We start from the raw sequence: 16,363 nt of genomic DNA, 5'->3' as shown, positions 1-16,363 counted from the left end.
ATGCTCCATGAATCAGGTTAACGATATATGAAAAGACTTCAGAATATAGATATGAATACAACTGTAAAGTTTGGTGTGTGCAGATAGATAAAGTGCAATAAAATAAACTCTTAAATGTGTGTTTTGGATGTTTTCTTTCCACTAGTCACGTTATGCAGCAAAAATCTCAAAATGGACCTGTGCATGAAAAACACTTTCCTGCAGTGTCTGTATGCAACGCTCTCTAAAGAAAGGCAAAGGTTTAATTTTATGTACAATAAGAGGTAATAAAATATAGCAAGTGTTTTACACCCCGTGCTGGTGAATATGCTGATGTCGGAGTGATGTTATACACTTCCTCTGCTCACCCAAGATTACAATTGATGTGCAAACGGGCGGCTGAAATTTACAGCAGGTTTTTCTCGCAGGAATGAAGGAGTGTATCGGTGTATTTCATTAACTCCTGCTAATAACACCAGGGGCCGAGAGGAATTAATGCGCCGGGGTTAAACGCTGGAACTAACTCGTGTTTCAACAAAAGGCCAGCCGTAAAAACCATCAGATCCGTCTTGATTTCACACGCCTCGAGTTTCTGCTTTTTCTGTCAATTTTGCCTTTTCATTTTCATCATGTGTCCGGATGTCTTCAGAGAAATGATAAGAAAAGGTTCTGTGTGGAACCTTTCATATCTAGAACCTTATTTTATGGATCTGGTTTCAAATGATTAATTTTCTTTTAATTCATTTTTAATTCTAATTAAACTTGTAAACATCTTCACTACAAGAATGACTTGTTAAGCATGAAAATATTATAATCATGCAATACATTTCTATATTTCATAATCATTTGTTAACAAACAAGTATTCATTACTTCAATGAGCTCATTGTTTCGGTCTTAAATTATTACATTGTTTAAATTAATTTATTGTTTGCTAACTGTGATTTTGTATATGTACATTTCTAAAATACATAACTTAGTTCCCTCTGATAACAGTTCACTGTAAATTGTAATGTGGACTCATGCATTTTCTGTAAAGCTGTAATAATGTGAATTGAATTTCTCCTAAAACAGAATATTTTTGGCATAAAGCGCTCATTAAAATTGAGTCGAGAACCCCAGTGTTTCTAAAAACCCATAGTTTTCTAAAAGTAAGTAGATCCACATGACAAGTCAACATGAAGTTTTCCTCCTGTGTGTGTGGAGAAATGGCTTCAGTGATCACCGGTCTGATTCATACACTCCCATAAAACCATGCAGAATTAACGAGAGAACCGACTGAACTGAAGCGGAAAGAGCTCGTCAAGAGAAGCTCCCGGTTCTGCTAATTGGAAGATCATTTTCATAACAGCTTTGCTCGAGCTGACGGTGTCGGTCCTTCACTTTCCCCCTCCGCAGAAGAACCGGCACGCAGACTTCGCAGAAACTCAAAGTCCACAGGTGTAATCGCCTCGTTTTCCAGCCGTGTTTGTCCCCCTAATTACCCGTTCCCCCTTGAGCTGTAAGAAGGGCCCTAACGAGAGTGTTTTCTGCAGTAATAATGCTGCCGATACCTGCGGGGTGAGAGCGCTGCTGTTTCTCATTCTGTCAGGCAAACTGTGGAGCGCTGGGGCTTAATGATCCTGAAAACAAGACTGGGGGTGAAGCGCCAGACGTCCCGACACTTCATCCAGGCTTCTCCATGTTTACGCCATTTTTACCCTGTGCCGACGGGAAACAATCAGTGATGAAACATTCAGTAGCGCTGGTCTTGATTAGACGAGTATCAGAGCGAGATTCAACCGGCGTTTTATACAATACACTGTTTCAAAGCAGCTTTATAAACAGGAACAAAATTAATCAATTATGAAACTAATTAAATTCAGAAGTAAAGCAGCTCTACAGAAGACTGAAGAGTCATTCAGCTCAAGATTTATTCATATCTGATACTGTGAATATAATATTGGATAATATTGCTAAATATTAATGGTAATTCATGTTCTTATTCTCTACAAACCTAAAGACTTGGTTTTCTGTGATATTTTGAACACTGATGCTGATTTTAGCAGATCACTGTTTTTGGGTGATTCGTCCATTAGAATAAATTGAAACTTATAGCAAATCAGGAATATTTTGAACCACATGCCACCGTTTTACAGCAAAAGTCTATGAATGTATAATTGCCATTTAGGGCTGAGAAATGAGTAATCGCATCCAAAATAAAAGTTTGTGTTTCCATAATATGTGTACTGTGTATAATTATATATATATATATATATATATATATATATATATATATATATATATATATATATATATATATATATATATATATATATATAGATAGATAGATAGATATAGATATATATATATATATACACACACACACACACACACACACACACATGCATGTATATATTTAAGTAAAAAATATTTATATATATAAAATATTCATATTTACATGAAATATAAATTATATTTAAATATATAGAGAGTATATACATGCATGTGTGTGTATTTATATACAAATTAATTATACACAGTACACACACATATACTATGGAAACACAAACTTTTATTTTGGATGCGGTTAATCATTTTACAGCCCTACTGCCATTGTTACATTATCTAATTGACATTATTTTAATTCGCTATAATTGCACATTAAAAATTATCTGTGTAATAATAAAAAATATAAACTATAACATTTAATGGCTACACTTCATTGTTACAGTGTAATTATACATTTAAGTACTGATTAATATTAATTAAAAACATGTACTTACTATAGGATTAGTTGCATGTAATTATGCAAGTGCATGCAACGTATGTAACAAAGACACTAAAAAAAGGGTTACCCATTTTTAGAATTATTGAGTCATAATGCAAATGTGCTTATTTATTTTAGTCATAGCTCGAACAATGGCTAGCTAAAACCGTAACGTTTTTCCAAAAATGAAAGAATCCTCATAGCTGAGGCTAGCAGTGCATCATGGGAATCTGGCGGCGAGGAGTGAGAGAAGGATGGATGATGAAGGAGGAGAAGGAGTCGAGCCCGAGGCGTGAGGCGGAGAGAAGAGTATCTGTCCCCTGACGCGGGCCGTCCCGACCACTAACTATCTGAAGAAACGATACGATGAAGTACTTGGGTAAACAGCTGAGAGGTTAAACTATGAGCAAAGACCTTCTTCCTCAGTGTTTCTGCCCTGTTTTCCTGTACAAACATCCTCAAATAAAGATAGATTTACTGGAGAAGCCAAGTGTTATTTTCTGAAAAATTCATCAGAATGAAGTGAACAAATATCTGCCAGTAGGGGCAGAAAAATAATCTTAATTAAAAGGGAAAACAAGATTTTTTTACTGACCCCATTGGCAGATATTTGTTCTTGTTTTAAAAACAAACTCATGTAATTTTGATTAATTTTTCAGAGAGCAAGACTTTATATCTTCAGAAATCACAAAACAAATGTGCTTAAAGTCTCCCTGTAGTCAATCATTGTATCCCTTAAAACTCATCTTTGATCACCAAAATTACATATTTAAACGTTGTTCATGCCTTAAAATATCTTGAATGTAACTCGACACCCTTGCCTCATTTAGTAAGCGCGGTTCTATGAATATGCAAATGAGCCCCGCCTCCACTCACTCAATCAGCTCAGAGATCCACTGGTTGACGATCACACGTTGATCTGATTGGTTACAAGGTAGTTTGTGACGTCAGAAACACCAGCGATTTCAAAGCGTGTTTTTGAGACTGTCTTTGGTTCACTGCAGTTTTAAGGAGAAAATACTCAGCAATGGTGTCGACTTATGAATTTACACATGGTTTGTCTTAAAGCAGATTAAAAACACCACATAGACACATAAACAACATTAAAAGCTGGATTTTCACCAACATTTCTACTAACTAACAGTGCAGAACAATTAATAAGCCTCTGAAATACCTCCACACCAACATCACACTAATTTCCTATAAAGCCACGCATTAGTGGTTATCATATATGAACAAAAAGTGAGCGCTAACTCCCGCCATCTGGCTCCCGCCAAGGCCAGCGGTCGCGGAAGAGAACAATAGCGCTCATTTGGATCATTCATCATGCTAGTGAGCTCAATTTACTTTTGCTTCCATGAGACCTGCTCATTGAGATTCAGAACAGCACTAGTGAACATTCACACAGGGTTCACACACAGCATCATTGCACTGAAAGACGCGCGGGAGAGATTGAGTAGGTGTAGCGCTCGCTCTGAGCTATGCTAATGGAGGAGCAGCGGTTCGGCTGGAGCATGTGACTGAACTCGAGGCGCAGATGTCTTGTGCCAAGGCTCTTTTGTTGCCAAAGCAGCGGGAACCTGCACTTCTGTTGGCGCAGCAGCTCACACTGCATTCATGCGCCTGCCAGCTGCGAACTTAGCAGCAACTTTTCATCTCATCTGTCGGCGGAGACACCCGCGCAAAGTTTTCACAATTAGCAAGATCCAAAAACAGACGCTAAAAAGTGGTTGAACATTTAGTCTGCGGGTGGTAAATCATCCTAAAACAGCACTTTATCACATGGTTGGACCTTGAATAGAAACAATGTTTGCCTCTCAAACAGGATCAAAGAGCTTTCTCATGGACTGCTTTCGCTCAGGTCATTCTGTCATCATTTACTCAATCCATTCCAAATCCATCTGACTTTTTTTTTTTTTTTTGATTTTGAAGAATGTATTGGCTAATCTTTTTCATGCAATTACAATGAAAAGTTTAGTCCCCCTGTAGTCAATAATTTTATCCCTTTTCTTTGATCACCAAAATTACATTTTTAAATGTTTTTTCCTTTATTCCATGCTTTAAAATATCTTGAATGTAACTCGACACCCTTGCCTCATTTAGTATGCACGGTTCTATGAATATGCAATTGAGCCCCGCCTCCACTCACTCACTCACTCAGCTCAGAGATCCACTGGTTGACGATCACACGTTGATCTGATTGGTTACTGTAACGGATGACAGACAGGATGTATATGCAACAACGCTCTTTATTGAAAACACACAGATGGTCAGAAACACAGCACACAGATGATCGCTAACTCAGCGGGACAGGTGGGCGGACACAAACGCTGATGGTGTGGTGACGCAGGGACCTCGGTGGGCAACAGGTGCTGGTGCAGTGATCCAGTGGTAATCCCTCGTGAAGTGCTAGATGAATCCGTGAAGAGTGCAGAAATCCAGGAAGACACGACGACGACAGGAAGATCCAAACGGCACGGGGAACACAGGAACAAGCACGGGAAACACACCAGGAAAACCACAACGATCTGACAACATGAGACACCAGTTACTGAGCTTATATAGGGACATACAATTGAAACCAGCTGGCGCTACTGATCACTGATAATCAGTGACCACGCCCACAGACACACACACACACACAACAGCACGTTAGACGAGAGAGAGACAGTGAATTCATGAACCGTGACAGTTACAAGGTAGTTTGTGACGTCAGAAACACCAGCGATTTCAAAGCGTGTTTTTGAGACTGTATTTGGTTCACTGCAGTTTTAAGGAGGAAATACTCAGCAATGGTGTCGACTTACGAACTTACACATGGTTTGTCTTACAGCATATTAAAAACACCACATAGACATATAAACAAGATTAAAGCTTTATTTTCACCACAGGGGGATTACTTAAAAAGTAATAAAAGACAAATTAAAACAGTGGTCTAGGCCTGCACCTTATTCCAAGTGAAGAAACAAGTCGTGACCGAATCTTTAGGATGGTTGTCATGATCTGGATCAACTGAACCATTGTAAAGATTGGAGTCAAAAGAACAAATAATTAATCACTATAATCCCATTTTCATACATAATGCATATAAAGTCAGATATCAACCACTTTTATGATATTCTTATGGTGTTTTTGACTTTTCAAACCCTCTCACTTTGAAGGCCAACCAGCAGTTTACATCACACTGGTTCCCTCGACAAAAACCCAATAGGATTTTTCCATTGGCTTTTGGATTATCAGAGAAAAAAAAAAAAAAAAAAAAAAAAAAAACTCTGTGATCAACAAAGGTTTATGATACTTGCATGTTTTGTCCATCAAACAACCATTATGAATTTTGAAGCCAAAATGCAGCTGCCAGAAGTAAAAAGCTAAAGGTAGGCTATAAGCGAACTTCAGTCCCACGACTTCAACCTCACCATCACTAGGCTTCCAACAACAACTCAGTCTTTATCTAAACACATTTACCCAGAAAGTTTGAGTTAGGATAGTTTATAAGAGCTTGAATACGAGCATAACAAGGCTGTAAAAGCGGACTGAGTTTACCTGTTCAGCATGATGACGATTAATCTCCTCGACAGCCTCTGTCCATTTAGCCACTTGTTAACAACTGCCTTTTCAAGACACATAACATCTTAAAATAATCGTGAGTGGGGTGATACTGATATATTTTATGTCGTGGAATAAAACATGTCACACCTGCACCACCCTAAGCACGATTTGTTGTGACGTCACATTCGAATATACCTCAGGTGAAAAACAGTATTTTAAATGAGTATGTCCAAATAAAACAGCAGGTGAAAAGTACTACATGCTAAATTCATTCACTCATATCCAGGACAGTGCAGTAAGGCCAAATTATCATCACAACATGACATCATGTACTCACCGCGAAGCCGCGTTCATTCATTTTGAATTTTCCTCTTGGTAAACAGCGTCACGTGACGCAAAACTCCTTCGCGGGTCGCGAGTGTCGCGCTCGAGGCTACTTGTCACATGGCTTTGATAAGCGAATTTTCGGTGGCTAAAATTCGGTAATCACAATAGCAATCCGGCGATCCTGCTTTTCAAAGATTTTCGGGTTCGGCCTCAAGTTGGTCACGTGAAGTCGATGCGTCGACCAACCGAAAGCTGCTCTGAAAGTGATGGCGCTTCATACATCGCTACACTTATTGACAACAGTTAATGGACCGTTTTGCCTCACATTTACCAGATGCAATGCACTCGTTCTCCCGCAGTGAAAGTAAAGCTCTGCATGATAACGTCTACCACGGCAAACACGTGTCTCTGCTGAAGGCTCCAGTTGCATAAGTGTCATCGGCATTTTGAGTAAATTATCCAGAATTACAGCAAAGTAATATTGTTTCTAAGGGGGGAAAATGCTGATTCACTGCATGCTTATAAAACATAATCGTAAGCAACATGAAATTTATATAAAAGCATACAACAAGCATGATATCACTGGACCCTGAATACCCTCATAGCTGTGTGAAAGGTAAGAAATCTTAAAATATCATGTCATTTGACCTTTTTATGACAAGGCAAGGTTCACGTCATATTAACCCCTATGCTAAACCTGTACTTGTAACACAGGTAGTGCAGTTCACATCTATGTTTCTGCTGCTTATGTTTGTTTAGCCGTTTAGCCTAATGTTAAGGGATTATTGGATAGCATGTATTTCTAGTCTTAAAAGACTGTGGGAGTCATGACATTTAACATTATGTGGCTGTGGATATATTTAATCCAGATTTCAAAAGCTTTCATTACTGCAGTGGACACACTCTGTACGGGATATCTGACGTTCTTTGATTGTGTACAAGCGTTTTTATGCCTTGTAAACGTTAACATTTGTTTTTCTGTCGCATTTGGTTGCAAATTCTGAACAGATTTAATTCAGTCTTTTTATTTACATAGATGCTTGATTCTCCTCTCGGCAGTATTTAATGATCCTTTAACTGATATAATGCATGTTGTTTGGCTATTTTTTATTTTTTTTTTACTTGCTTTTGTCTCGCTCATTATTAAGGCATTGATCTCTGCTTTGGAAAAACATGTACTAAAGCACAATTGAAAACTGAAATGCATTGTGCCCTTATATTATTCATTTATAGAGAGGTTGTGTTTAGCTGCTTCTCATCATTGTGCAATTGACCAAAAACAGTTAAGCTTGTGTTTAAACTGCAAACCGAGACTTTTCACCCAAAACTAGGGTGACGTTTTCAATGCGAGGGCTCACTGAAAACATCCTTGCTTCACTGCAGAACAGAGCATATTCCTTCCTTCATCCAGCGTCACTTTGACATGCGTGCAGTAATGAGAACATTGTATTTTCCAGCTTGGGATGATAAAAAGTGTGTGATTAAAGCGAGGGACTCGGAGGCTTGTGGAGCGAGAGGAGTGTTTTACTGCAGTTGAAACGCTGGCCTGTGAATAATGGCGTGTCCATCAGAGAGGATCTCGGGCCCTCGCTGGGATTTTCCTGGGTGGTAATACATAAGCTGGGGACAATAAATGATTCATAATGTATAGTTTTAGCTCAGTAATTTCAGCTGTTGTACAAGGAACGGTATTAAAGCAATTCCACACTATGGGCTCCATACATGACAGAAGCTATTGTGGTTCTGCGTCTCTGAGGAGAGCCGCCTCGCTTATATACATACTCACACAAGTGACACAACGTCTCTTTGAGAAGCACAGAGCGCTCGTCATGAGACAGGGTCTGTTATTGCTGCAAATCATGTGTTTCCAATGTCTTGCACTTCAACAGGCAGGAACGATGAATTAATACTGCTAATAATACTGCGTGTCTACTGGTGTCTTCTTTACAGTCGTGTCAGATGCAGCGGTGAAGGGTTCAGATTGGACTCAGTTTGTGGTTTCATTCAGAACTTTATGCATCTTAGAATGGACGGCAGATCATATTTTTCCACTTCAGTCCAAAGAAAAATGCATTTAATTTACTCTGATATGTACGGTGACGCATTGCTGCCACATACTTATTATTTTTTCCCCTCAATTATGTCGTAATAACGAGATCTTATGTCGTTTTAACGACATCTTTTCTCGTAATAACGAGATCTTATGTCGTTTTAACGACATCTTTTCTCGTAATAACGAGATCTTATGTCGTTAAAACGACATCTTTTTCTCGTAATAACGAGATCTTATGTCGTTAAAACGACATCTTTTTTGCCCTTATAAGGACATGTGTCATGTACAAAATATGCCTTTATCCACATACAATTGAAAGCCTATCGCGCCTTTATCACACATTCAAAAAGCTTAAGCAAATAGTAGCAGCCCCCAATCATGCAAAATTAATCAATGAGGCCCTTTTTAAAAATATATTTTATATAGGCTAAGTTTTTTTTAATATGATATATTATATAGGCCTAATAAGATTTATTTTTGTTAATAGGCTATATCTTCATTACCTAGAGATATAATTAAACAAAAAGTATTCAAAACACATCTAACAGAACATAGCCTGAGTTGTTTATTTTTTACAACATTGTGTTCTTATTTTGTTTAATTAACGAAATGTCAATCTTCGTCTTTATAAGAAGATAGCCTACAATAAAATACAAAAATCTTCAAGATGTATAACGGATTGTCACCTTATAAACAGTCCTTTTTTAATGAAATAATACACCCTTATAATAAAGAAAACGCTTCAGTTATAAAGAATATGAACGCAATGCATTTAATTATACATTAAGCGTTTTCCTTCCCTTTATTATAAAGAAAATAGGTGGCTCTTAACGTGTCTTTCTATGGGAGGGTGGTATTGCGGTGCACAGCGAATATTCAATGCATTCAATGAAAATATTCAATGGTATTCAATGCAAAACAAAAATGAAAAATACAATTAGCCAATAAAATAAACAAATTATTGTGGCATTAATTAGCCCATAAACAATATTTATTTTAAAGTCTAAACGAATTTGTTTAAAGAAAAACACCAGCTTTGGGCGTTTATCTGTAGGCTAAGTGTTTCAGCCGCCCTTTTCAAACTGGCGCAATAAAATGCAACAGAATTTGATTAGTTAAACATGAGGAGGATTATCTGTCTGGCATGACCGCTCGCTCTAACGTTAACCTAGATAAATGTTCGCTATTATGAAGCGCATATCCAGTGTTTGTGCGGAGTGTGGAGCGCGCACTAGACATGGATGAAGGCGCCGGTGCCATCACTCGCATTTTCTGTCTCGCATTATCAACAGTGGAAACAACTTAAAATACTCCATCATTTCTGGTCATACAGAACATAATAATACATCAGTCGCAACTACTTTTATTTGTGTAAACTCACAACAACAAGAAAACGGTGTGCCTTTGTAAAACAAAATAAAACGAACAGGGCGCGCTTTCATGATCTCTGTGAATTGGAGCGCGCCTCAAAAATGAACTGAAAAACAGTGTATAGACAAGCCTCACAGACATGAGAAATATAACTATAAAGTTAATAAAAAAAATTCCCACCAACGAAAAAAAAAAATCCAATCGAAAGCAATACGGTAGCTACTATCTGATTAAGTAATCCTGTCCGTATGAAAGGCGCATCTAGGCTACATTACAGCGGAGATGTATGGAGATATGTTTGCAGGCAGCCTACACTGATTTAGAAAAGACTAGTTAATTAATAAACAATTAAAATGCTTCGTTATTTTTTTCAGATACATTTATTATATCATTAGCCTACTTTTGCTGGTGCTTTGCGGCGAGTTTTATGCATGCGCTTGAGCGCGGAATATAGGCTATATAGCCTACATGCACCCAGGATTGAATATAAACGTGCGATTAGTCCTAATTGCTTAAATTAATGACTAGAAAAATCCTTTAGTCTATGGCAACTCTAATCAATAGCCTACATTTAATATTTGACATTATTTTATTAGTAAGTATCCAGCTCGTCACATTTAATTAGCTGAGTTAGCATAATTAATGAACTAATAAAATAATAAAATAAAATTTAAATTAAAATACTAACCATATATTTCTATATAGCATTGCTTATTCCACCACACAAAGGACTGTTTATAAGGTGACAATCCGTTATACATGTGAAGATTGTAGGCTGTATCTTGAAGATTTTTGTATTGTATTGTATCTTCTGTTATAAAGGCGAAGATTGACATTTCGTTAATTAAGCAAAATAAGAACACAATGTTGTAAAATTTTCTTTTAGATGTGTTTTGACTACTTTTTGTTTAATTATATCTCTAGGTAATGAATGAAGATATATATAGCCTATTAACAAAAATAAATCTTATATATAATATATTATATTAAAAAAAAAACTTACAGTCCTATTTAAAATATATTTTCAAAAAGAGCCTCATTGATTAATTTTGCATGATTGGGGGCTGCTACTATTTGCTTAAGCTTTTTGAATGTGTGATAAAAGCGCGATAGGCTGTCAATTGTATGTGGATAAAGGCATATTTTGTACATGACTACACATGTCCTTATAAGGGCAAAAAATGATGTCGTTTTAACGACATAAGATCTCGTTATTACGAGAAAAAGATGTCGTTTTAACGACATAAGATCTCGTTATTACGAGAAAAAGATGTCGTTAAAACGACATAAGATCTCGTTATTACGAGAAAAGATGTCGTTAAAACGACATAAGATCTCGTTATTACGAGAAAAGATGTCGTTAAAACGACATAAGATCTCGTTATTACGACATAATTGAGGGGAAAAAATAATAAGTATGTGGCAGCAATGCGTCACCGTAGATATGGGACTATAGTAAAACTAGTGATTTGTCCCATTAGACCTCAACATCATCTCTCTTTACTGTATTTGTACATTTACACACTCACTACAAATGTATTAAAAAAACATTCTTTATGGTCTTGTATTTTTAAGTTTTTCTTTATATTATGCCCTACAACTCAACAAATGTTTGATAATCTAAAACACTTTCCAAATTTAAAGATTTGTAGTGATGACTTATTCTTGCAGGCCAAATAGGATTTTTTCCACTGCCTTTTGGGTTATTGTAGAAAATAAGCTCTGCAACAAAAGTTTATGATTCTTGTGTTGTTCATCATAAAAATCACCTATTTTGAAGCCTAAATGCAATCGGCAGAAGCTAAACGTGGGCTATAAACGGACTTCACATGACTTCAACTTCACCATCATTAAACTCTTTCAGTCTTTATTTAAAAACATTTTCCCTGAAAGTTTGAGTTAGAATAGTTTTCAAGAGAGCGATTACAAACTGTGAAAGCGACTAGTGAGTTGATGAGTTTACCTGTTTAATGACATCCTCTGTAGTCTCATTTAAAGTCCCCCTGTAGCCAATAATTGTATCCCTTAAAACTCATCTTTGATCACCAAAATGACATATTTAAATGTTTTTTCCTTGAAAAAAAAAAAATTCTTCGTCTTAAAATACCTTGACTGTAACTCGACACCCTTGCTTCATTTAGTTTGCGTGGTTTGCTATGAATATGCAAATGAGCCCCGCCTCCACTCACTCACTCAGCTCAGAGATCCACTGGTTGACGATCACACGTTGATCTGATTGGTTACAAGGTAGTTTGTGACGTCAGAAACACCAGCGATTTCAAAGCGTGTGTTTGAGGCTGTCTTTGGTTCACTGCAGTTTTAAGGAGGAAATACTCAGCAATGGTGTCGACTTATGAGTTTACACATGGTTTGTCTTAAAGCATATTAAAAACACCACACATATAAACAACATTGAAAACTTTACACGCTTGTTCACTTTTTCAAGACAATTAAAAGCTTTAAAACATTTACAAGGGGGTCTTAATGATGTATTTTGTATGTATTTTTAATATCAAGAGCTGTTCACCACTGACCTTATTTCAGGCGTTTGACCAAAAACCCATTGACTTCAGGAGGACGGAAGCGGATAAAACGCCACTTGTTTATGTGTTCTGGCCGACAATAATACGTCATCCCTGCAGCACTCCATAGCCTCTAATGTAATCTTCTTAATCTGATGTCATATCAGACTCTGTGTAACTCACTTTGAGCTCGACCAATTAACAGACCGTTAATCAGCCGCTTCAATGACATCATGCGAACCGTTTCGCATTCGAGTCGGTTATGGCTGGAAGGAACGATTCACTAAAGATCGTTTTCGTGAGGCAATGTATAGTTTTAACAAATAATCCCCTACTAGTCTGTTTTTAATGGAATTTATAGCTTCATTCATTACCCTTTTTTGTGTTAGTAATTATTTCTAAAATACCAGAGAGCCATCTTTCCTGTCCGGGCCGTTTCTGCGGCTGATTTATGGGGCTGATTCGGCTCTGATGCGGTCTCGGCGAGGTCTGACATTTCAAAATATTTATAGCTCTGGCACATTAAGGGCTTCCCTCTGAAGGTGACCGAATGCTCTTCCCTCAGCCGCTTAATTAATGCAATCCACCGCTCACACTTCTGTCTAATTTATCCACTCCGTACTGTCGCACGACGGCTCCGGACACTGGAAAACACATCATAAACACCCGCGCTTCCCAGAGCCGGATCCTCTGCAGTGCGAAACCGGAGAAGGTTCCACACCGAAGCACTGAATCTTTAATATTTTATCGATCCGATCTAAACCTTCTGCCCAAAGTGGCAATTAAAATTCAATTAAACTGACTGAAAGCATCATATTAAATTTCAGCTCTTTACGAGCTCCCGCTAATGCTTCAGGACAAATCTCAAATATAATCACAGTCTTTTCAAATTATATGATCTCGCTCGCTTGCTATAAAAGTGACACGTTTAGGTATACTTCCAATAATTCTTCAACTACGACCCTCTAATGAATACAATTTTATAGCCTTTAAATCAGTTATTATTGGGCATTTTAATAAAGCTAAGCGAGTGCTATTGTTTTACACGCTGCAAGAGAAATTATTTTAATTTTGCGCTTCCATTTCATCGAATTCCTCTTTAAAACTCTGAAGAAAAATAATTTTGGTCTAAACTACAGTATTAATATGCTTCTGCAGAATTACAGAGAGCGAATAGAGTCTAGAAATAATTGATGACTCTGTTCCTGTTCGCTCGAGCAAGAGCAACTTCAGAACATCGTTTGTCATCTGAAGCTCAATGATGCGCTAAAATCCCTTCATATAGATGTCCATACATGCATATGATCACGATCTGAATAAACAAACAAGACTTTCCAATTCCAAACTAAAAATGAGTGATGTTAGCCATTCGAAACTCACAATCCTAGAGTGCTTTCCTGGGTGGTTCTACTGCAATTTCTAGGGAAAGGTTTATATGTTGCTAGGGTGCTGTGAATGGTCAGTGTGTTGTTAGGTGGTTTAAAGTGTATTCTGAGTGGTTAACTGGGTGTTGCTAGGGTGTTCTGAATGGTCAGGTATTGTTAGGTGTTTTCTAGCGTATTCTGAGTGGTCACCAGGGTGTTGCTAGGTATTTTATAGGGTATTCTGAGGGGTTACCAGGGTGTTGCTAGGTGGTTTATAGGGTATTTTGAGGGGTTACCAGGATATTGCTAGAGTGTTCTAAATGGTTGCCAGGGTGTTACTAAGGTGTTCTGAATGGTTACTAGGGTGTTGTTAGGTGGTTTCTATGGTATTCTGAATGGTTTCCAGGGTGTTGTTAGGGTATAATGAGTGGTTTCTAGGTGTTTTCTTCCTGCCTTGTCTTCAAAGGTCCTCAGTGATCTTCTGGTCTGTAGATGTGTTCCTCGTTCAATGCATCTGTGGGATTTTTCCAACCATTTTCTGGTCCAGCAGGTGAAAATGCTGCGTCTGATTACTTAGTAACATACACACACACACACACACACACACACACACACACACACACACACACACACACACACTCTCTCTCTCTCCTTAACAACACACATGATTTGAGGAATCATTCATGATTTACCCACTGAGTTTGACTTACGCTACTAATGACGCCTTGTCACAAATATCTGTTTCTAATGTCATGGAATTCAGGGAGTACTCTTACGGAACAAAAATATATGTGAGTATACTGCAAAATATAATGCAATATATTACATAATGCATTTCTATATATGGGAACTACTGCTTATATTTTTTCAATACACTGCAATATAAGCATTGTCCATGTATGGCTATATATTAATACATATCAAATATTAATAAATGAAGAGTCCTAAGAGCTCAGACAGCTCGAAACACCTGTTTGGGGGCGCATGCGTGGTTGTGTGAGGAGCTGAAGCACACAAACACATTTGTCACTGTAAGACTCAAAGCATTTCAGACGTGTGAATGCAACGCATGGCCTGCAGCGCTCTCTCTCTCTCTCTCTCTCTCTCTCTCTCTCTCTCTCTCTCTCTCTCTCTCTTTCTCTAAATGAGATGCATGGCTCTTCTGTAGCCTCCTTTTAATTCTGTTTGAGTACATGCCTCAGTCATCTTGCCTTTTATTGACTCAATCTCGGGAAGCAACGTCGCTTTCCATAACGTGCACATCAGGCCGGTCCTCGATACCGTACTCGGTAATTTAAAGCCTTTATAGAATTGCAATTTCAGGGCTGGCTGCTTGTTTTTCTAAAATGTACTCAAGGAATTAGTTACTCCAGCCACAAATCAGACAAATTTATGCACTGTTGTAATGCGGTTTATGGCCTCATGGAACATTGCTTCAAAAACAGCAGAGGTGAAATTGTGACAAATATAACAAGGGTTTTTTCTGGCATGTTCTCTCTCCTCTGGCCTGATATGGCGGAGCCACGGAGCGTGTTTACTCCCCATATACAATACATTTAATGTGATAGTCAGGGCTGTTGATTAATGTTCCGCTCGCTTTCATTACAGATAAGAGTGGCGCTGCGGTCGAGAGATAGAACGTGCGCTGTAAATCTGCTCAAATGAGCAGTAAAATGAACAGCCATCAGAAGTGAAATCCTCATGCATTAGCGTTCACTGGCGGCCTGCAGTGAAGAGGGCGAGCGAGGGCATTGCTGAGGCACACCAATCACGTGAGCCCTACAGGTCACGTGACACAAGAACACACAGTGGCGTCACATAGACTAAAACATCAAACATCACACTAAAAAAAATGAGTGATATTAACCACACAAAACTCACAATCCTAGAGTGCTTTCTGAATGGTTACCAGGGTGTTGCTAGGGTGTTCTGAATGGTTACCAGGGTGTTCACGTAGACGACAGATAGGACCAATGAAAAACAACCGGGCATCCCATGGTATAATACTGGTATTGATATGATGCGTGCACAAATTGTCATGATGTGTACCTTTATATTGCCTTCAATGGAAAAATATGCTTTTTACAGACTTTTAGAGTGGCCAAAGTTTTTTAGATTACTATTTTTCACACATTTGTCCATCTTGGTAAATGCTAATTCATGAGTATTGTCATTTGTTAGTTCATGTACTTATTGATGCTTCATCACTTTATTTAATTAAAAATGAATTGGACCAATGATGATTCTGAAATAATCATTTCTGTTGATATTTCAGCAGTTTGCTTTGTATATTAAATTTTATCATTCAATATGCATGTGCATTTTCAACGCTTACCCAGCGAACAGGGAACGTTCTGTCAAGGTTTTCTCAACGTTATGAACAAACATTCTTCCAGTAACGTTAACAGAATGTTTGTTCAGTTATATGGTATATAAAAAAAAATACTATTT

At 37.7% G+C, this 16,363-nt stretch overlaps 1 long non-coding RNA gene across 1 annotated transcript; it reads right to left on the bottom strand.

The window, feature by feature from the left end:
* Nucleotides 1-4,756: 4,756 nt before the first annotated feature.
* On the bottom strand, nucleotides 4,757-12,133 carry LOC308679644. The gene is made up of 3 exons (XR_014028832.1): nucleotides 11,464-12,133; nucleotides 5,423-8,686; nucleotides 4,757-4,933 (listed from the first exon to the last, which is right to left on the bottom strand). It is a non-coding gene; the product is annotated as an uncharacterized lncRNA (long non-coding RNA).
* Between the last annotated feature and the right edge of the window lie 4,230 nt (nucleotides 12,134-16,363).

The sequence above is a fragment of the Scardinius erythrophthalmus genome (genome assembly GCF_964197995.2).
Source record: "Scardinius erythrophthalmus genome assembly, chromosome: 19".
NCBI lineage: Eukaryota > Metazoa > Chordata > Actinopteri > Cypriniformes > Leuciscidae > Scardinius > Scardinius erythrophthalmus.
Note: the sequence above shows the minus strand (reverse complement) of the source record. Positions and strands in the feature narration are given on the sequence as shown.